We start from the raw sequence: 23,027 nt of genomic DNA on the forward strand, positions 1-23,027 counted from the left end.
AGATTTTAAAGGCATTTTCATCTAGACTGATCTAGACAGTTGAACTAAAGAATTAATTGATGACACCAGATGGCAGATGACACCAAATTGGGTGGGAGTGTCGATCTGCTCAAGGGTAAGAAGGCTCTGCAGAGGGATCTGGACAGGCTGGATCGATGGGCCGAGGTCAACTGTGTGAGGTTTAACAAGGCCAAGTGCAAGGTCCTGCACTTGGCTCACAACAACCCCATGCAACGCTACAGGCTTGGGGAAGAGTGGCTGGAAACCTGCCCGGTGGAAAAGGAGCTGGGGGTGCTGGTTGACAGCCGGCTGAACATGAGCTGGCAGTGTGCCTAGGTAGCCAAGAAGGTCAATGGCATCCTGGCTATTATCAGGGATAGCATGGCCAGCAGGAGATCGTGCCCCTGTACTCGGCACTGGTGAGGCCGCACCTTGAATACTGTGTTCAGTTTTGGGCCCCTCACTACAAGAAGGACATTGAGGTGCTGGAGCGTGTCCAGAGAAGGGCAACGAAGCTGGTGAAGGGTGTAGAGCACAAGTCTTATGAGGAGCGGCTGAGGGAAGTGGGGTTGTTTAGCCTGGAGAAAAGGAGGCTGAGGGGAGACCTTATTGCTCTCTACAACTACCTGAAAGGAGGTTGTAGTGAGGTGGGGGTCGGTCTCTTCTCCCAAGTAACTAGTGATAGGATGAGAGGAAATGGCCTCAAGTTGCATCAGAAGAGTTTTAGCTTGGATATTAGGAAAATTTTTTTTTTACTGAAAGGGTTGTCAAGCATTGGAACAGGCTTCCCAGAGAGGTGGTGGAGTCACCTGGAGGAGTTCAAAAAATGTGTAGACATGGCACTTTGGGACATGGTTTAGTAGGCATGGAGGTGTTGGGTTGACGGCTGGACTAGATGATCTTAGAGGTCTTTTCCAACCTTAATGATTCTATGATTCTATGATTCTAATTATTCACACAGCCCTAGTCAACAGATAGGTAGATCTAAACAAACTAAAACACCAGAACTTTACTATTTGTAAAACAGTAACATTTGTAAAATACAATGTTCCAGCATCTGTTTTTTTTCCTTTTACATATGTGCTCTCTAGGTGTCTTCTCCAATCACACCTTTTCATATACTGCATATTCTTTTTTTCACTTCTTAACACAACTCTGTCATATTAACACATTGCTACATTCTATTTCACTTTTTATCTTGTCCTATCTCATATACTAGTTTTGCCCTCTTCCTTTATTTTACAGAAAATGTTAATTCTTACTTTATTCAGAAGTGTCACAATGGCACAGTTCTTTGGCATGGATAAATGTGAGTAAAACTGTGCTGAATCACGTTCTAAGCAAAGGCAACTCCTACAAAGCTAAAGCTGTAGCAAATATGACAATACTTTTCAGGAGAGGGGAATGGTAAAAAGTCATCTCAAGAACAGGAGTAAGAGGGATCTGAATAGTATGACTGTTGCACAAAAGGGGGGTAGTGACACTGTCCCAGGTGAAAACCTGGTTCGATGAAGAAAATACCAAAATTATTTTCTGCATGTCCATATGGAATCTTCACAGGGAGATGACTGGGTTCTTTGGATTGTTTGTTTAACATAGATATGAATTAGGTCTACTGTTACTCTTCAAATGCTGCTGCATCCTGCATATCCTTTGATGCTGCAAAACAGTTTTCAAATACCAAAGCTACAACAAAAAACCTGATGTGGATACACAAGCAGGAGACAGCCAGATGTCATCCATGTTTCTTTTGTATCTCTCCACTGCTTTAGTTCTTATTAATGTGTTTACTGTATACATGCCAGATTGAGAGCCATGGAAATGAAACCCTATTACTCATCAAAAAGAGGACTAAATCTTATGCTGCACACTCCTTGAGATGAAATTTCTTCTGATTAAGAGTCAGTAGAATTTGTTCTGAAGCACTTTTCCCAAGGGAAACAACAGTGTGAATTTTCCATGCAGATGTCCTTCAGTCTCACTTTTGTGCCACAGAGAGGTAGGACTAACTCATCCATACACATTAGTTAGTATATTCTTTTTTCTTTCTTCCTTTACTTTTTTTTCCCCTTTTCTGTAATATAGACTAGGAATTGAAACTGTAGCTCTGCTTAGAAAGCTTGGGGTGTTAACATCTCCCCAATGCACTTGAATGCACTCCAGCCACAGCTATTCATGCCCTGGCTTCCCCTCTAAGATAAGATGTGGTCACATAAAGGTGACATGGCTGTTTTTATACACACCATGTATTATCTCATACCATGCAGAATCTCATCTGGCCACTTCAGCAGCTTTACATTTCCAGAGAAGTGCAGAGGGACCTTATCATGATTAATAATTGGAGTCCATCAGTAACTTGGGAAAGCATCAGAAAGGAATTTCTGTTGCACAAAGTAGAAAGGATGGGTCACATTTAAAAGACCAGAATCAGCAAAGGGGATTAACTTACAGTTTTTACCTCAAGTGACTCTGCATTCAGGTAAGTTCTTATATCTGTATATTTCTCTTAGTTACAGTATTTATGTAGCCCCTTGGTCAGTTCAAACCCCTGTAGCAGGAATAAAAAGCAAGAAAGAAGAACAAATTCCTTATTTCTTGGAGAGCTCCATAACTAAATTCTCCTACAGTGTCATGTAAGCAGTGTGCACTTTTGTATGTTTTCTTAGCAAACCTTGAGACTACCACAAAATGGCTAAAGAGGCAATGTCCTAGTAGCAATGTGCCCTCCAGAAAGCGCTTCCTATCATCTGGTATGTTTTCTCTCATCAATACAATAGGATATTTACATTGGGAGACTGTAGCTGTTTCTTCAGGTTTTTTAGTTCCCCTCATTAATTTCCATAGGAAAGCCTCAGCTTCTTTCAGCGGGTGTTGACACTTCTGTTTCCAGAGGCACTAACTCTGTGATCTGCTCAGTCTTGAACACATTGGCCTGAATTCTACATTCAGTGAGATGAGAGTGAAAGCTGTAGCTATTTTCAGAGTAAATAACTGAGCAACAAGTAGATATTCTCTATGTATCTCAGCCATGAATGACCTCCTGATTACCCCTCTGAAGACAGAATACACCAGACTTTGTACCAAAGCCCAACCCAGGAGTCATAGTGTAGGTTGAAAGGCTGCAGGTGTCCCTGCCTTGGCTTGTCAACATCACAGGACTGGCTTAATCAAAAAGGGCTCCTTCATAGCAATGCTTCTTGTGAAAACTAGGGTTCATCTGATTTGGTTTCATTGTTAGTCAGAGAACACCTGTGCACTGTTCATTTTTGGCAGTCTTAACCTCCAACATGGAGCAAGCACCAAGAGTCTTGTATGTACTTTTTACTCCTAAAATTAAGAAGCTTGGAGTTGTTACTGTTGAAATTTTACATTTCCTCTTTTTGTTTTTTTTGATGTAATAAAAAAATCACATGAATGTATGTAAAAAATATGTGCATGTGTCTTCTGGAATAAAAGTAATGCTCAAAAGGCTGTTTCAGTTAGCTAGGTGGTATTTTTTTTTAAAAAAAGGAAGACTTTTCTTTGTATTTATGAAGCAAAATAATGTTACTGAGATCTCAAGCTATTATATTGCCTGCCTTATCTTCTTCCAAGATGAAAAATAGATTGACTGATTAAGAGTGTTCTCCAGGATAAGAATGTAAGTCATGTGGATACGGTTAACAAGCTTCAATGGATGATGCAATACACATTTTTCTTGCTAAAACACAGCTAGAAATAAAGTCTCTAGCTTTAGTATACCATAATGTTAGTTCATGGGTAACCTTCTTTCTCACATTAATTTTAAGCTGGCACACTTCCATTATATAATGTTGACTTTGGAGTCAACTCCTCCTAAAACTCTCTTGAAGCCATTGAATTTCAAAACTGTTGTAGACGAAAGGAGAGATTGGATCTCCTCGGAATATTTAGGCTGCAAGGGAAATGCAATTATTGCTCCTGGGTTAGAAGCTATGCTGAGAAGGCTCGCAGCCTGTTGGGAAAGTCTTGTATTTGGACTGAGCTGGCAATACCCCCTACTCATAAATTGTTATAGAAAATTAACAGGGTACCAACTATCTTCTTCACTAATAATCTGTATACTGGACTAAAAGTATGGGAGGGGAAAAGACTGTGCATGTGCTTACTACCAATAAATCAGTAATTAGAAGCAGAAGTGTGAGTTTTTTGCTTTAAAAATTTACACAATAAGATGATAAAATGGCTATATCTTAATTTATGAATCATTTTAGGAAACCCTGATACCATTGCTAACGGAAGAGCCCAAAAGTCATCTTGGAGCTCATAAGCTGTATTTTGAACCTTTTACTTGGCATATGTGGGGTTTTGCGAACTGAAGATTGCAGATAGTGTAACTGAAACCATATGGAGAAGCACTCAGAACATGTGGGTTCAGTACTGGCCTTACTGCAATTCCTAGACTACACAATATCTCCTTAAAACTACCTCTGGCATATCTGCACTGGGATAAAAGGTTGTGCAGAGTTCCAGAGGGTGATGTTTACTGAACTGGCTGTATACCAAGAGGCAATAAGACCACACCACTATCACCTTGCAAACTGCTAATTAGACCTCCCAAGCAAGAGAGTTTCTTAGCTTGGGCTCAGCCCTGGGCTACACATCTGTGTTGCTAGGGCAAACTTGAGCTACTGATACTCATGTATGCTACTGTGCTATGCACTGTACCAGTTTGGGTCTTTTCTTGCTTGGAGGTCTCTTCATCATGCTTCATGACATAAAGTGAATATGTTCTGAGATCACTCTGATTTAAAGGGACATGAAGTCCCTTTGATTTAAAGGGACGTGATCTCTCTGATTTAAGATCTCTCTGATTCAAAAGGAGGTTGACAATGCTCATCTTCCTGAGGAAAGTGCTTTGGGATGTATGGATGAAACATACCATGTGGCAATATAAACTACATAACAGTTATTATTGCAGGAAACTGTATCATCAGAAATTGTGCTGTTGTGGGGCGAGAAAACATTTTATTCGTTTGAGACTGAAAGCATTTTAGTATAACCGTGGTAAAAATATATATAAATATCAGCCTTACAATTTTTTTCTTATACTTGAAGTCACTGAAGAGATTCATCTTATATTTGAAATTACTCAGTACTCATGAAGCTTTGAATGAATCTAGTCCATCTCACATCTATAGTATTTTGCTGCCTTATAAACTCATTTCATTGCCCAGGCTGGTTTTCTGGTAAATCCTACCTATTTGCTAAACTGTTTGCTAAACTGGCATGCTTTTAGCTGAAAAACAGATGTTGAATTTGTAAATTTGATTCTGATGATCTACTATTGTTATTAGATCTATCAGATTGGTACATTTGGATTACACAGCTGTTTACTTGGCTATTTAGTATTGAGACTAATTAAATAATTTGTGTGTGTAGTAGACAGATAAAATGAGCTTTAATGACATCTCATATATACTTGGTACATGTAGAGGCATATGCTCTTAGGCACCAGTTTGAGGGCTTTGACAGCAAAGCTCTAGCAAATCTTACTGTGTCATTTTAAGACATCATCTCTTCCTTCTGCCTCTGTTGAACTTCTGCCCTTAGAAAAGTTGGCAGAAGAGAAGATGGGTCCTCATCTACTCCAGCTAACCATTCATCACATAGGCTAAATCTGCCTTCACCAGGAGCTTAGCTTAAAAAAATGAGCCTTGTCTTGGAGGCTAACAAATCCAATAGTAATCTCCAGCAGAAGGGGCAGATTTTTGAAAGGAATTGCATTTTGCATCACTCAGCAAGTTTCATCATACCTCACCTACCGAAGCCCTTTAGACCTCTGTGTGGCAAAATTGGGCAACATTAATATCCATAAAACGTTGAATAAAACTCTTAAAATATCACTATGTTAATACTTTCCAAATCCAAATTTCCAAGCTTATCTAATAAGCTTTTTTCCTCTCCCATTACAAGAAATATCATGAGAAGGTTCCCATACAATCCTGAGTACCTGGCTATTGGTTTAAGCAATACAGTACTACTCCCAACAGGACATTGTAAACCTCAGAAGCTGGACAGTGCTTAAACACAGAAACAATGGACACTAAAATCTTCCCTTATTATTCTTCCTTCTGTGGCTGTGCTCAAATTTGCAGCACACTTAACCATTAGAAAGTTGGAAGATCAGGGAAACCTCTCCTGAAAATTCTCTTCTTCTGTGTTATTGAACCACCTCAGAGATAAGTACTTTTAACAATGTTTCATGCCACTGAAAGGTGTTACTAACGTTATAGGAATCTACAGATATTTTTTTGCCAAAGAAATTTTTCAGAGACTGAGGCTTTCTATCACAAATGTGCAAACTGAGAACAGGCCTGTTGTAGCTTGCCGTAAGACAAGTATCAGCTGTCTGCAGGAAACGGGCTGTGTGGCTTTGGCAGTGGTGAGGAGGAATGCCAAGGCTGTGCAGAAGAGGGAGACAAGGGGTAGATTCTGACAGAGGCTGAGAAGAAAAGCTATATAAATAAATACTGTAATAAATGGGAACACAGAAAGAAAGGAAAAAGAACAATCCAGTAGGGCATAGATAAAAAACCGAGCACATATTTTAGACAAAACCTGGCAGGAAAGAGAATACAAATGTGCCAAAATGAATATACTGCAGCAGAATGCCAGTTTTATTCTGCCCATTCATCACTGCATAGGATTTCATATCCTGTTGATAAAAAATGATGCTTTGTGGGTTCAGTGATATTCCTTGAGAGAAAGTTGCACTGGGGACAGGGAAGGCTGAATAACCAAAACATGGGAGATGGGAAACATTTGCAAAGCACATCTCCCTTGTGCTTGGGGGGACACAACAAACTGCAGGAGAAGCCACTCAAAAAAAGTTGCTCTTAACTGTCTCCAAAGGCTTTCCAGACAAGCTGGCCTTGTGCACAGGAAGAGATGGGGCTGTAAATCCCATCTGGTCCTGCTCAGTCTAAACCTACACTGCCCAGTCCTGCTATGTCTTCGGTTGTGGACGCATGCCACCCTCTGGCTCTCCCTTCTTCCCCATCAGATCTCACTGCTCCCTGCCATCTTTAGAGCTGCTGTTGTGATTGATGGCTAACTCACGTCAATTAAAATGAGCTGAGTTTGCTTAAATGGTTTGAAATAACAGGTCTAGGATAATTCATCTCTCTTTGTCTGTTTCTTCCTAACATGGGTTACGAAGAAAGGCAAGTGCATCAGATGGAAAACATTAGGAGAAAATAACACTGAAAGGGGTTAGACTGGAAAGACAGAATTAAACTAAAGAAGTCCATGAGCCACAGTCTCCTCAGCTGTCAGAGGCAGCACAGTGTCTTGGACTACATAAGCCCAAGGATTTCCCACCTAGTCTTGGTACCTCTGTATCTGTTTCCCACCTGTACCTCTTGGTACAGCTAGCTCATTCTTTTGTGTACATCACAGCTAACTGCCCTTCAGTTGCACTATATGACACCTGATATTTATATCATGTGTCAACGGCTTAGCAATGGGAACCACATCAAGACTAAAACCAAGATATTTTCCATTGTCTCTAGTATCTTATCCTAGCTTTATTACCAAAGAGTGTAATGAGTGTAATAAGCCTTTAATTTTGGTGTTTAGAGACAATGGCAGAAAATGATCTGTCTATGAGTGCCAATCTGAAAAGTCAAACCTAGTGATACAACAGGATTTAATTTCACGATGGAGAATCTCTAGACTTAAAACAACCATTGAGAACTGAAATTTTGGAAGGCAATATTGAAGGTCTTGTTGGTGAAACAGTTTTCTATCAGAATTTGCTTACTTATAACAGTCACACAGTTACAGCTCAGTTTGAATAAAAGTCTCTTGAAAAGAGGCAGGAATCCAGTGAAAATCTTTCTGATCACCTGCTTTGCTTCAAGGCAGTCTAAATCTGAGGCAGCCTACTACAAGGCTGTCTCTGCAGCAAGAGAGCTGGATTTTTGTTCTTGTGGAGAAATTTATGTGTGTATGTGTGCATGCGTGTGCATGTGTGGGGGGGTTCCTAATCAGAACAAAACCAAATTTCAGAATATTGTTCATATACAATGAAATTATTTTTCTCAGGATGCCTCTGTATGTGAACTCAGATGCCAAGTTTCAAACAGTCCTGTGTGAACAGACTAGGTCCTTGTCAGGAGAAAGGGAACTTTTTTTGAAACACAGGTGGTGGCAAGTGTCAGAAATTGGTAATGGCTACTCTGAGCACATCCTATATTCCCAGCTCCTTTGAACTCATTGCCACAGTAGAGATGCAGCATGCCTCTATATTGCCCATGCATATGAACATGGATGCCATATCCTACACAAAAATTTTTAATTAATTTTGCATTTCAAAAATTCTGACTTCTTTTTAGGGCATACTCTGCCATTATACTCTCCCTGTATATCAATGACTTACACATCTGTAGGAAGAAAAGGATATTAGAATAAAATGAAGTTTACTATGCAGAGCCCAGACCACAGTTTTGTCCTGAAAATGTAACATTTTAATAACATATTTAATAACATTTTAATATTTTGTGAAACTTTAAATACATGACAGTGAAAAAGAAGTGCTGAAACCTCCTTCCTCTTATAATGATAAGCCATCACCTTCAGAATTAATAGCAGTCTTTTAAACGTCCTGATGACATTAAATCTATCCTGCCTAAGCTACACTACAGTTTGGAAGAGACTAAGCTGAAGATGTTTTTAACGATGATTTTGAAGCAGAATAACCTCAGCTTAGATACATCTTATTCCAACACTTACTGTAATAGTGAAGGACTTCTATTTTTACAATTGTTCAAAACTTCATGCATTCATAATGGAATTGTGTAAATTAGGAATATGAATTAGTAAAGCAAAGTGTGAATTCAATGTTAATAATAATTCCAGGTTCATCTATCATGACTGGTAGGTTATCCATTGTGGTCTCAGAGCTGATCACTTGGCCCATGCTTTAAAATATTATCCCATGGGTTTTGCTACTTGTCACACCAACTCTACTCTGGTACTATTCCTTTGGTAACCCTTCTGGTGTTCTTACTATGTCACTTAGCATATATGCATTTTGATTCATCTGAAAAGCTAAGGAAAACTATATGAATCTGATTAGCATTCAGCTACTTTTTAATGACGTCATTAGCATTCCTTTTTTCCCCTTCAACAGTGACTATTGAAATCAGAATCTTTTTGTTTTAATGGAGTGCTGTCAAAGAGATGGGAGGTGTTTGGATTACCTCTCCAGAAGTACTTAGAAAAAAAAGGTCACTACTATTGTAACTAACTAGGTTGCAGAATTAGATACCACCCCATCTGATAGCTTAGCATTATCTACTACTGCTGAAGTCACTTTTTCTGCTACTTCTTCCATTAAGGCAACAAACGCTAGCAGAAAGGTATCACAGTGGAGCAGTGAAGTCCACAACTCACAAGTTAGAATCACCTAAGCCTGTCTGTTGAAACATTAATTAAGTGCCAGAACTAAGCAGTGGACCATACTGGTTCAGTTCAACATTGGCTCTTCAACAGACACAAACTCTGTAAGTCCCACCCTATAAGCCACCAATCTCTAATCCAAAATTTGGATCTCAAATCCTTTACTCAGCCTCTGCCTGGCTCTGTGGACACATGCATGCTATATACAGAGACATTTTTCCCTAAGTGAAACTGTATGTAGGTGCCTGAAAGGAAGCTCCAGGGCATAATACTAAGCAGATAATTGCCTAAATCCAGCAGGATGCATACACCAGATATTCCTCTCCCAGTGATGCACAACTACCAAACTTCCTTGAGCAGTTCTTGCACTGGTCTTGGCAGCACTTTCTCCTCTTTGTCACTAGTTGATGGCTAGACATTTATCCAGAAAATGAAGAACCAAAATCAATTCTATCTGATAGCATGTATATCTACATCTTTACTTCCAAAGTGACTTACCACACCACCAAGCCCTGCAGGTCTGTGACCCACCTAGTCTTTCCGGTCCTGTCATAGAACAATTCAGTGTGGGCTGACTGAAATAACAGTGGAGTGACTGGAACCCAAAAAGGTACCTTGCATACTAGCCTAGAAACTCAGTCCTACTTCCTTAAGCTTTGCCCAAACCACTGAATATATTAGGAAAAAGGGCTGGCAAAAGTACTTCCCAAACTTACTCAAATGCTTGACCAAAGGCTTGACCAGTTCTGATTTTGGAGATGATCCCTCGTGGAACAGGCGGCATCAAGTTTAGAGCAGAAATAGGAAAAGGAACATTTCCCATCCATGCAAGGTTGTCTTAGGTGGCTGGATAACTATTAATTGCTCCAGCTCACCCAGGGCACTGTGATTTCTGTTTGCCTCAGGAAAACCTATAGTCTCCTTTAGGCTGTAAACCAGTCCAAGCCTCTTTGTTATGTGCTTGTTTGCCGTTATTTTGCAGGACAAAAAATGTACCACTCCCGACTGTGAGAGCGCTGCAGTATTTGCTAGCTCGAGGGATGCAGTGTGTCCTGACTGAAATGTATTAGTTGAAGTTACAGTCCCAAGGAAGACTGGTGTCTTTGCATAAATTTACAGTTGTTTTTTCTAGATGTGCTGTACAGAGAGACTTTGCTATTATAGTCTGTTTTCAATTATAGTCTTTTTTCCAAAATGTCAAAGTGGAGGGAGGCCTTCATGGTTAAGATTGCAGCTACATTTTTACTGATTTTAAATGAATAATGGAGAGTATGTATCATGTTGTCTGGAAATAATGTTAGAGCTACTGAAAACTAGGTTTTTCGGCTCACAAGATTTTTACTGCTATTATTTAGTTAACTGAGTGCCCAGGAGACAAAGAACGTCTTCCAGTTGAATCTGGGTGACTGCAAAGTCAGATGTGAAAGAGGCTGAAGCTAGCAAAGACAGCTCAGCTCAGTGCTATAATCTATCTTTTACAACATTCACTAGAGAACTTTGAGTTTCTATCACCACATCATTCCTGGATTTTTTTCATTTTGAGAAGTACCTAAAACACATTAGCAGCCTAGACTACAGGGTTCATTAATTTTGCTAAGCTAGGTGAGGGCTAACCTACCTTTGGGCTACAGAATTAGACTACAAAATCACAGAGCAATAAGCTCTATACCTGCAATACACTTCACCTCTCACATATAAGAATCTTCTACTTTTGGGGTCAGAAGCTCTTGTGCAGTGATAACAATTATTTTTTGCCTGAAGAAGGCCCACTTCAGGATCCTTTCATGGTAGACATTGTACAGACCCTTGGTAAGAGGGGCTGATCTAGCAGGTTTACAATAAAAATGTGGGATGAAAAATATTGTTTCTTGATTTGTAAGAATATTTGAGATTTTGGAAGAAAAGTCAAAATGAAAAAAAAGTCTTATTGTGAAAATGGATCTGTTTGGTTCATCATACTTCATAGTGATTTTGAGAGTCATATTTTGATTTTTACTTTTAAATATAAGTTATTAATATTTCAGTTACTAACATGTTGAAGCTCAGGTCATTTTCCAGTAAAGAATTGTATCATTTCATTGGAAAATGTCAGCATGGACTTAGACATTTAGCAATGTTTCCCCATTGTTTATGAATCAGGACATTTACTAACATTAAAAATGTTTCCCAATTGCTTTGAAAAGTTACAAACTGCCTCTACTTTAATACAACAAATACTTGTACCTAGTTAAGAAACTATCATATCAAGGACTTATCAGACCACTACTGACTCTTACCAAACCCACATGTTCTTGAAAGAACAATCTCTAAACTTTTCCACAAGGCAAGCCCACAAAGAAAAATGAAAACCTAAAAGTGGATTTTAGAACAATTGGGTAATTTTCTAGATCTGGCTGCAGGGCTGAGGCTGAGACTGCACAAGGCAATTTGGGATTGTTAACATCAGTAACGAAGCACCAGTTTGGGAGAGAAGTGCTTTTGATGACTGTTATTGTTTAAAAAGCACAGCACTTGAGAATGAGCTTTATTCACAAGAGCGACGATCTGAATTTTTAAAACAGGCCACCTAGGTTGATCAGCATTGTAAACTTTCCTGAATAAACATTGCTTAATATCACCGAGTGCTTCAACAGGCTGTAGAGTGGTATTGAGTTTTCAGGAAATTAAATGACATTGATAAGCTTTTTTGTAGATACTTAGCAGAAAGACTGGCATGTCACAGCACTTGTGATAAGAGTGAGGTACAGCCATCACAGCTCAACAAACACTGTTATACAAAAAGCAAGAGGGAATGCCATAATTTGGGGTAACTGATAAAAGAGACCCCATTACCACTTATAAGCTGTTCCAGTTGTCCCCCAGTTCATTAGTGATGGAAAATAATAGCTCCAAAATGCCTATGAAATTATATGGTGGTCTTAGTGCACTTCCCAGCGTCGGCGTAGTGGTCAGACAGTCCACCTTGCCTCCAGGCACATATGCCACTGTCTTGGGGTAACACAGCTCCTCAAGGTGGAGCAGGTCCCAAGGGTCATTGGTGGCTGAGAAGATAATACATGCATTATTACCTTTCACAGTCTTTGTCAATCTTTATTTAATGGTATTTTAGCATCCCTGGAGAGACATCATATCAGTACTCCTGATCAATCCAAGTGATAAGTACTTCAAGGGAAGGTTCCTCTCCTTCCAAAACATACTGTTTTGTTTACTGCACAGGCTAACCCCTGTACTGCTCATTGGATTTTACAAAATAAATTCTGCTTAAACTGTACATTTGCAAAGATAAACTACACCAGAATTTAGACAACAATCCCATGCTATTCCTTCTTCACTGTATTTAAAAGATTCAGAAATAATTTCTATTATAAATCCTCACTTTAAATGGGTTTTCTTTAGTTTCAGAGTAAATATTTCTGAAGGGAGTTCAAATTTGACAAACATTCTCAATTTGAGATTATCGTCTTTTCTTTGTGAAACAAAAATTTGTGTATTTCCTAAATAACAAATAGAGATCTAACTCCAGTTCTCTGTGAACAACTGTAATACACTCAATTGCACCTTTGTCTCACATTTGTGGAGCTATTGAAGAAATGTCAGAAACAATCCAGGAACTGACAAGCAGAACTTTTCTTTACATAATAATAATGGATATGTTCATGCCTAGCTATCCATGTTGCATATATTAGATGTGATTTTACTCACACATGGATGTACTGGCATCTTCAGTGCAGGAAATTGAACACAGCATGCATTTAATCAGCTGTTGAAGTGTTTACATAGTCATTGTCTAATCTCCTTGAACACCTCTAAAATATGTAAAGTGGTTGTACAGTGGCCTAGATTCCTAGCAAGGTGGTAAATGTTAAATTAACAACATTGAGCTAATTTGACTGCAGTCTTTTCTACAATACTGTCCTGGTTTCCGCTGGGATAGAGTTAATTTTCTTCCTAGTAGCTGGTATAGTGCTGTGGTTTGGATTTAGGATGAGAATAACGTTGGTAACATACTGAGGTTTTAGTTGTTGCTAAGGCGTGTTTATACTAGTCAAGGACTTTTCAGCTTCCCATGCTCTGCCAGGTGCACAAGGTCCCATGCTCTGCCAGGGGAACAGCCGATAGTTGATCCGAACGGGCCAAAGGGCTATTCCATACCATATGGCGTCATGCTCAGTATATGAACTGGGGGGAGTTGGCCAGGGGGTAGCAATCACTGATTGGGGACTGGCTGGGCATCGGTCAGCAGGTGGTGAGAGGTTGCGTCACTTGGGGGGTTTTGTTTGGTTTTTTTCCTTGGATTTTATCCCTCTCTCTCTCTCTCGTTGTTTGCCTTTTCATTACAATTTATTATTATTATTATTGTTGTTGTTATATTTTATTTCAATTATTAAGCTGTTCTTACCTCAGCCCACAAGTTTTCTTACTTTTGCTCTTCAGATTCTCTCCCCCATCCCACCGGGGGAGGGGGGGGGGGGGCGGTGAATGAGCGGCTGGGTGGTGCTTAGTTGCCGACTGAAGCTAAACTACAACAATTAAAAAGAAAAAAAAGTACTAGTTTTAATTAAACATTTTTCCCTTTATTTAGTTGTGACAATTTCCGATGTATGCAAATATATAGGGACACACATACACACACATTCTTTTCAAGTTATTTTATTTTAGTTCAGCTGAAAGATTTCTAATCAGTTTGAGCTCATTTGAAATAAAATGGTCAAACCAAGCTGAAAAGTGTTTCCTACCAGCTTTAAAGTGGTTTGAAAACCACACTTCAAACTGAGCAGGTGCACCTCTTTCTAGTAGACAGGTCCTGACTCAAAGGATAAGAAACACCATTTTCCATGTAAACAGGGCCCTGGGCACAAATCCTTGAAAATGCTGTCCCTAAAATTTATTCTGAAGTTCATTGTAGCTACAGCATAATGCATTTACCAACACGCTTTAGTACAGTAAATGCCGTTCAGGCCATCTCATTCCATTCCATAATTGTTTTCTGGGGAAACCCTTACCCTCTACTTGATTTATGCAATACAGATGGTTGGTAAAACTGGAATTTTTATTGATGCATAGTAATATCTTTCTCAGCACCCTTAAAGAAAGTGACATAATTCTTTAAGACATAATATTACGCTTAGGAATTGCTCTAGAGGATCATCAATCTTTTGTGAAACTCTTCCAGCACTCTGCTAGTGTTAAATAAACCATGACTAGAAATGAAATTCAAAATAGTTTGAGTGATTTCTGCAAAACGTTCTCCATTTGCCAATTATGTAGCACTATATTTCATCCTATGAGTTATTCATTATTCTTTGCTAAAAATACAGCAATGGCAAGGGATTTTTGTGAGTACCAGAAGAATTACAGATGACCCACTTAATGAAAACCAGGCATTATTTTATAAAAAATGACAAAGCTGATGAACTAAGTGATGATGATGTGGCATTTGTTTATCAGTGTTGTTTTCTTGGTAAGAGAAAATATCCAAACCCAATTGAGAAGAGTGTTTATTCAAAGCTGTGTTCTAAAAGGCTGTCTGAGTCTTCTGAGTTGATGCCTAATTCACACCTCATCTTGATGGTTCTTAGCTGGTACCAGAGTTCAAAAAGGCAAAGCCCAGAAAGAATAAGCATAATCCAATTATGTTTGTCTTAATATTAAAAAAGGCCATACCCATGTCTATGTTCCTTCTTCCCAAATCTCGTTGAAATCCTTTCTTTACTACCATATTCATAGCCTTACTGTCCCTCCTACCCAAGTCAACCTTTCCTTTAGATCTGCCATTTTAGCTCAAATCCTGAGCTGCGACACTTAAACACATTCTGAGTTCAGCTGGCTAAAGTTCATTTTAAAGCATTCTAGGTATTTTCATAGCTGGGGGTGTTTTGACTTAGCTTCAAACCTCAAAGGAATTTCCTTTCAAGTCCCACAGCATCAGGAGCTCTGACCCAAGGATGGTGATGTTCCCCCCCAGCCTTGCTGTGCATTTCAGCAGACTGAAGGCATCAGCCTGGACCTTGAAGACTTCTTTGCCCATAGAGAAAGCTGAGTCAGGAACCTGTTTAAGGCTCCAATGTGATGTTTAACATAGAAAATACAAGCAAGCCCCTAAAATAAGATAATAAGGTGGGTGCAGTGGGAAGGCAAAGACTTGGTATTACTTTTTCTTTGTCATCCCATTTCCTGGCCCCACAGGCAACCTTGGCCCAGCTTAACAAGGAAAACAAATCTTGATGTTGCTCACAGTATGTTACATACCATCTTTATTGCCACTGAAAATCAGGAACCACTGAGCTAGAAGAAGAAGATTATGTTTTGTAATATCTCCATTTTTTTTCAGACTTCCATAACTGGTTGATCTCTCACTACTGTATGGAGAGATACTAGTTATGAGAAGGGATGTTTTCTGCCTCTAAAGGAAAAGATGGTGTGATCCTACACAGGTATGATTAGGTGTTGTGCTTTGATTTCCATGCTATCTGGAAGTTTTGAACCTGTCCTCCCTAATACTAAAGCACTCAAAAATAATGAAGAAAATATAGCTTCCTAAAATGTGTGTAATATAAGAGACAATAAATAAAAGAAACATCAGCAATAACTCTGTGGGGTTGCTTTAAATTATGGAAAGCAAATAGCAAAGTTTATCGCAAGTGAAACAAACTTTATTTTCACTTCCTGTACTAGTTTAGGGCAAAACAATTCAAAGTTTATCTTGTGTATTTTAAATAGTGATTTTCCACTGGCCCTTTAGTCCTTATTATCCAGGCTTTGATTCCCAGAATATGTCTACATCATACAGTGGAAATCAGCTTAACATTTTAGAATACGCCCCAGTGTAAGTGTTGGTATAGCGCAGTGCTTGGTCAGGCTATTCCATCCGGTGTGACTGAAGTGCTTTCAGGACTCATTTGACACTTCTGCCTATCATTTCATCAAGTAGCGTGACATCTCAGTTATGTCCTAGCTGAGGCATCTTTGCACCAGAGTCCTTTGAAAAACATACATTCATGCCTTTGGTGGCAGACAGGCAGGAGCACAAGAAAATGGCCGTGGCTGGCAGACCCATGTGATGAACTCAGGTCTGAGAAGAATCATAGGGAATAAGGTCTGACTAGCAGACTGCAGACCACAGACCTGTGGGGAAGATGAATAAGAAGAGCTTTATGATATAGCTTCATAGAGATACAAAGTTTGAGTATGACTAGAGATTAATGTGATGCTGACCTGAAGCCCTACAATTTCTTTTTACTTTCCCAAAAGAAGATTTCATAAAAATCAAATAATTCAGGTTGGACAAAATCCAAGTTTTAGTGCACTATATTTCAGCTTAAGATATTTGACCAGCTCTAACAGTTTATAAAAGTTATGGAGACATAAGAAGTGGATCGAAGCAGTTCACCATCTGGTACTGTAAATAAAACCTTTTATCCTAATGATTACAGAAAATAGGGCAGCTGTCATGACATCCCTAATACTTCATGAAATCAAAAGTCTACAGCACCTGTAGAGCTGAAACTTTACTGCAGTCTCAACATGTGGGATTTGTGTGTCAGTCCACAAGACTGGTGGGTTCTGGGAGTGATAACCTTTATTCTTACTGTGAGTGATGGGGGAAGGCATGCCTTGTCTGCCAGCACTGCAGAAGAGAAATTATAAAAAATATTCCTATGCTAAAATGTCTTTGCCAGAGAAAGAGAGAAAGAGAGAAAAGGATTGTCCTCATTAGAAGTACAAAAAATGACCAATAATATATTAAACTATTATTCACAAGGGAAGAGCTCCTAGTTCACAGGTATAATTTCTTCTCTGTTAAGAAAACAAAGTGTTTATTTGTGATATTCCTTTTGAAGCTAACTGAGTTGTCTTAAAAAATATTCACAATCTCCCTTTCATGGATGGCCAGTGATTTTTAAAAATAAGATATTGAGAAGTTTTTTGAAACTTGTCTTTTGCCTCCAAGTAATTCATATACATCACAAAAGAATACCTCTCTTCCCTCAAAGTCATCCCCTAATTAATACTGTGTCCTTTCTGGCGGACTTTTTCCAAATTGTAAGGAAAAAACTATATCACAATATCTGTAGAACAGCTTTTCTTTCCCTGGATATTTATGATCAAGGATAAGTCTGAGGAAGTCATCTCACTAGGTGAGTGTTCAAAGCCTGTTTGAAATACATGAGAGACAACCTGCACTCAGTGAGTTTGGTTTAGTTCAGGTGCTCTTCCTTCTTCATAACGTCCTTGATTATTTTCAGCATAATAACAATTTTGATATTACTCTCTTTACAAGAAGGTGAAATACTGGTTAGACTGGTTCAAAACTGAAAAGTTTTTGCACAGATGAGCCTGATATATTCACAGACAACAGTGGAGCTGTTTAAGAACTACACTCAAATTTTCAGGTAAAGACTAATGAACTCATCACAACTCGAACAGATGGCACAGTCAATTTTCTAGTCTATTAACTTTTATAGATCACTGAAGAATCATCATGAAATAGAGATAATCCAGAGAACAGGGAAGATTCCTGAACTAGATTTAGGATGCTTTTGCCGTTTTGCTTTGATTTATAGGATCTCTTAATTTTGTTACACAAAAGATAAGGATACATAAAGATTATACATATATATAAAATGAATATTTGATTTAAACTGAACAAGTCGAATAATGCTGTAATGTAGAAAATATTTATAAGCAGAATATAAATAATCCTGAGCTGTGTGCATTTGACATAATTTATGGAAGTTACAACTTGTTATTAAATGGTACTTTGAGGTAACTGAATTTCATCAACAAATCACTATCAAGTTAAGCTACTTTGTACAAATGTGTAAACTACCTCTATAATTCTTTCAGAAAGGTTATTCCATTTTTCCATGGAATCAAGGAGAGAAGACTGCTGAACTTCCCTTTTAAATTAAGGAAAGAAAATTACTGTTTTCATGTGTGTAAAAATATATGACTAAGATAAACTAGCTCATGAGAGGCTCACCATAGTGTATTTCATGTTAAGTGCGATTCAAAGTCTCATTATCAGTGGCTGTTGACCCAGGGGCTGTTGTTTCCACTCATTTGTTATTAATTCACTCAATAAGTCACCTGAAAGACAGCAATTGAAAACCTGCAGTGGGATGCCTCTCTGTACAATGTATTGTAAAATTATTTCTGTTTGGAGACTCATCCTTTGTTGCTCTCAACAGGGAGAAAAGTTTATATGTAAGAATGTACATCATTTCTGAAATCAAACACTTCCATTTGTAAGGCAAAAGACATCTTGTGAAGCCAATCAAATTAAACACTCAAATAGAGGAATCATTGTGTAAATAATCAGTAATTTCTGTGATAACTGTCAAAAATATTTTCATAATTTGTTGCAGTATTCAGTTACCAACTCACAGAATTTTTTATTAGTTCCAGTTAAACAGAACAATTGGCCATACTAAATTTTTTCAGTGACCTTTAGTGAAATTGAAAACATTGTTAACAGTAAATTAGTATTATTCAGAATTTAAAAGTTACTGCTGAATTTCATGTATATTCTCTACAACTGAAAACACATCTTAATTAGCTTATTGTATAACAACTTAAAATGACCAAAACTAATATGATCCATGTGAAACATGGGTTAAGAATTATAAATCGAACACAATTTTGCCTTTACGTACACATATCTAAAATCTGCATCTGCTTATATAAGCAATATCTGAACCTACCCCAAAGAACGACTCTCCCATGTGTGAACAAGTATTCCCAAGTATTTTACCCTATTAGGAGAGAACTTCTTTGACCATTTTTCTTTTGTGTATAGCCTCGTAGTAATACAATAAGAATTGCAACACTAAACACCTAATCTGCAGTCCTGACTTGAAATCATACTTAAAAATAAATAATGTTTAATAATGTTAATGTTTTAATAATAAAGTTTGTTTCTTAATGCTTAGAATCACAGAATCATAGAATCAGTAAGGTTGGAAAAGACCTCTAAGATCATCTAGTCCAGCCGTCAACCCAACACCTCCATGCCTACTAAACCATGTCCCAAAGTGCCACGTCTACACATTTTTGAACTCCTCCAGGGATGGTGACTCCACCACCGCTCTGGGAAGCCTGTTCCAATGCTTGACAACCCTTTCAGTAAAGAATTTTTTCCTAATATCCAATCTAAACCTCTCCTGATGCAACTTGAGGCCATTTCCTCTCATCCTATCACTAGTTACTTGGGAGAAGAGACTGACACCCACCTCACTACAACCTCCTTTCAGGTAGTTGTAGAGAGCAATAAGGTCTCCCCCAAGCCTCCTTTTCTCCAGGCTAAACAACCCCAGTTCCCTCAGCCGCTCCTCATAAGACTTGTGCTCTACACCCTTCACCAGCTTCGTTGCCCTTCTCTGGACACGCTCCAGCACCTCAGTGTCTTTCTTGTAGTGAGGGGCCCAAAACTGAACACAGGATTCGAGGTGCGGCCTCACCAGTGCTGAGTACAGGGGCACGATCACTTCCCTGCTCCTGCTGGCCACATTATTCCTGATAATAGCCAGGATTCTATTGGCTTTCTTGGCCACCTGGGCACACTGCCAGCTCATGTTAAACCAGCACCCCCAGCTCCTTTTCCACTGGGCAGGTTTCCAGCCACTCTTCCCCAAGCCTGTAGCGTTGCATGGGGTTGTTGTGAGCCAAGTGCAGGACCCGGCACTTGGCCTTGTTAAACCTCACACAATTGGCCTCGGCCCATCGATCCAGCCTGTCCAGATCCCTCTGCAGAGCCTTCCTACCCTCAAGCAGATTGGCACTCCCACCCAATTTGGTGTCATCTGCACACTTACTGAAGGCACACTCAATCCCCTCATCCAGATCATTGGTAAAGATACTAAACAAGACTGGCCCCAAAACCAAGCTCTGGGGAACACCGCTTGTGACCAGCCACGAACTGGATTTAACTCCGTTCACCACAACTCTCTGGGCTCGGCCATCCAGGCAGTTTTTCACCCAGTGAAGAGTACACCCACCTAAGCCATGAGCCGCCAGCTTCTCCAGGAGAATGCTGTGGGAGACGGTGTCAAAGGCTTTACTAAAGTCCAGGTAGATAACATCTACAGCTTTTCCCTCATCCACGAGGCGGGTCACCTGGTCGTAGAAGAAGATCAGGTTGGTCAAGCAGGACCTGCCTTTCATGAACCCATACTGGCTGGGCCTGATCCGCTGGTTGGCCTGCACATGCCTGTTGAGCGCACTCAAGATGAACCGCACCATAACCTTCCCCAGTACCAAGGTCAGGCTGATGGGCCTATAGTTCCCCGGATCCTCCTTTTGGCCCTTCTTGTAGATGGGAGTCACATTGGCAACCCTCCAGTTGTGTGGGACCTCCCCTCTTAATCAGGACTGCTGATAAATGATGGAGAGTTGCTTGGCAAGCTCATCCGCCAGCTCCCTCAGTACTCTTGGGTGGATCCCATTCGGCCCCATAGACTTGTGAGTGTCCAGGTGGCATAGCAGGTAATTTGTGTCTGGTCCACAGCCTTTATCATAGCAATGTGTCAGCTTAACTAAGGTGAAAACATATTCAAAACCAATACAAAGTGTAACCTGTACCATTTTATGCTTGTTATTCAACATCTTCTAAATGTCTCTAATGAAACTTAGTATTTTATAGAGCTTTACATCTGTTCTGCTTCTGTAAATTCCCTAATACTCACTCATGAAAGCACACTCGGTAACATTTTCACTGTAGTTAAGCAGCAGAGCTGGGTGGCCCAACTCATTCTCCAAGGGCAGTGTCTGGTTAAAGTAATGCTCCATTGGGTAGCTCAATGGGAGAAGTGGTGGGAGAAGGATCACAGTTGGAGACTGCACCTGGGAAACATGTACTCTCACTTAATACTCCCCACCAAAGCCCCGTATTGTGGTCCCTGTCTGACTCTTGGAATGCCATGGACTAGGTTAAGTTGGGCAATGGCACAACTGGTTTAATGAAGGAATAGCTGCCCTGGGCATATGGGATGAAGGAAGAGAGCACATGAAAGACAGCAGAGGTGAGGTGCCGTGGTGGACTGACCTTGGCTGGATGCCAAGCTGTACTCCCCTCCTCAGCAAGATGGGGGGCGGGGAGAAAATAAGATGGAAAAACCACCCAAAACTCATGGCTCGAGATAAGGACAGGGAGAGATCATTTACCAATTACCGTCACAGGCAAAACACTCGACTTGGGGAGTTGCATGTTATAGGAATTACTATAGCTGGAACCACCTGAACCAATGGAGGACAAGCCTTACAAGAAGTAGGGCAAGTGCAGCAGTGACCCGTCCTGAGCCAGCTTTGGTGCCCAGTAACTCCACACAACACACCACCTCTCCTCTCCTGAGTGACCACCATAACAGATAGAGCCCAAAGTCATGGACTAAATGAACTCAGTGGACATTTTGTGGACATTTATGGACATTTTACAGACATGTCACAAGGGTGGTCCATAGACTAAGGGAATGATATCTGTGTATGGTATGAAAGGATGGGAAGGGTGATGGTGGGTAATGAGAATGTATTGGATAGTGCGAGACCTGAGCATGATGTAAATGGTATGGAATAAAGGGTGGAGAACGTGCTGGTTTTGGCTGGGATAGAGTTAATTTTCTTTATAGTAGCTAGTACGGGGCTATGTTTTGGATTTGTGCTGAAAACAGTGTTGATAATACAGGGATGTTTTAGTTGTTGCTAAGTAGTACTTATACTAAATCAAGGACTTTTCAGCTTCCCATGTTCTGCCAGGTGCACAAGAAGCTGGGAGGGGACACAGCTGGGACAGCTGACCCCAACTGACCAAAAGGATATTCCATACCATGTGACGTCATGCTCAGCATATAAAGCTGGGGGAAGAAGAAGGAAGGGGGGATATTTGGTGTGATGGCGTTTGTCTTCCCAAGTAACCATTACACGTGATGGAGCCCTGCTTTCCTGGAGATGGCTGAACACCTGCCTGCCCATGGGAAGGAGTAAATGAATTCCTTGCTTTGCTTTGCTTGCATGTGCGGCTTTTGCTTTACCTGTTAAACTGTCTTTATCTCAACCCACGAGTTTTCTCACTTTTACTCTTCTGATTCTCTCCTCTCCTCCTTCACATCCCACTGGTGGGAGTGAGCGAGCGGCTGTGTGGGGCTTAGTTGCTGGCTGGAGTTAAACCACAACATTAGTTTAATTTATTACCAATCAAAATCAGAGTAGGATAATGAGAAAATAAAAACTAAATCTTAAAACACCTTCCTCCCACCCCTCCCTTCCCAGGCTCAACTTCACTCCTGATTTTCTCTACCTCCTCCCTGCACCAGCGCAGGGGACAGGGAATGGGGGTTGTGGTCAGTTCATCACACGTTGTCTCTCCCGCTCCTTCCTCCTCAGGGGGAGGACTCCTCACACTCTTCCCCTGCTCCAGCCTGGGGTCCCTCCCACGGGAGACAGTTCTCCACGAACTTCTCCAACATGAGTCCTTCCCACGGGCTACAGTTCTTCATGAACTGCTCCAGCATGGGTGCCTTCCACAGGGTGCAGTCCTTCAGGAACAGGCTGCTCCAGCATGGGTCCCCCACAGGGTCACAATTCCTGCCAGCAAACCTGCTCCAGCGCGG

Source organism: Ciconia boyciana, chromosome 5 (assembly GCF_034638445.1).
Source record: "Ciconia boyciana chromosome 5, ASM3463844v1, whole genome shotgun sequence".
Taxonomy (NCBI): Eukaryota; Metazoa; Chordata; class Aves; order Ciconiiformes; family Ciconiidae; genus Ciconia; species Ciconia boyciana.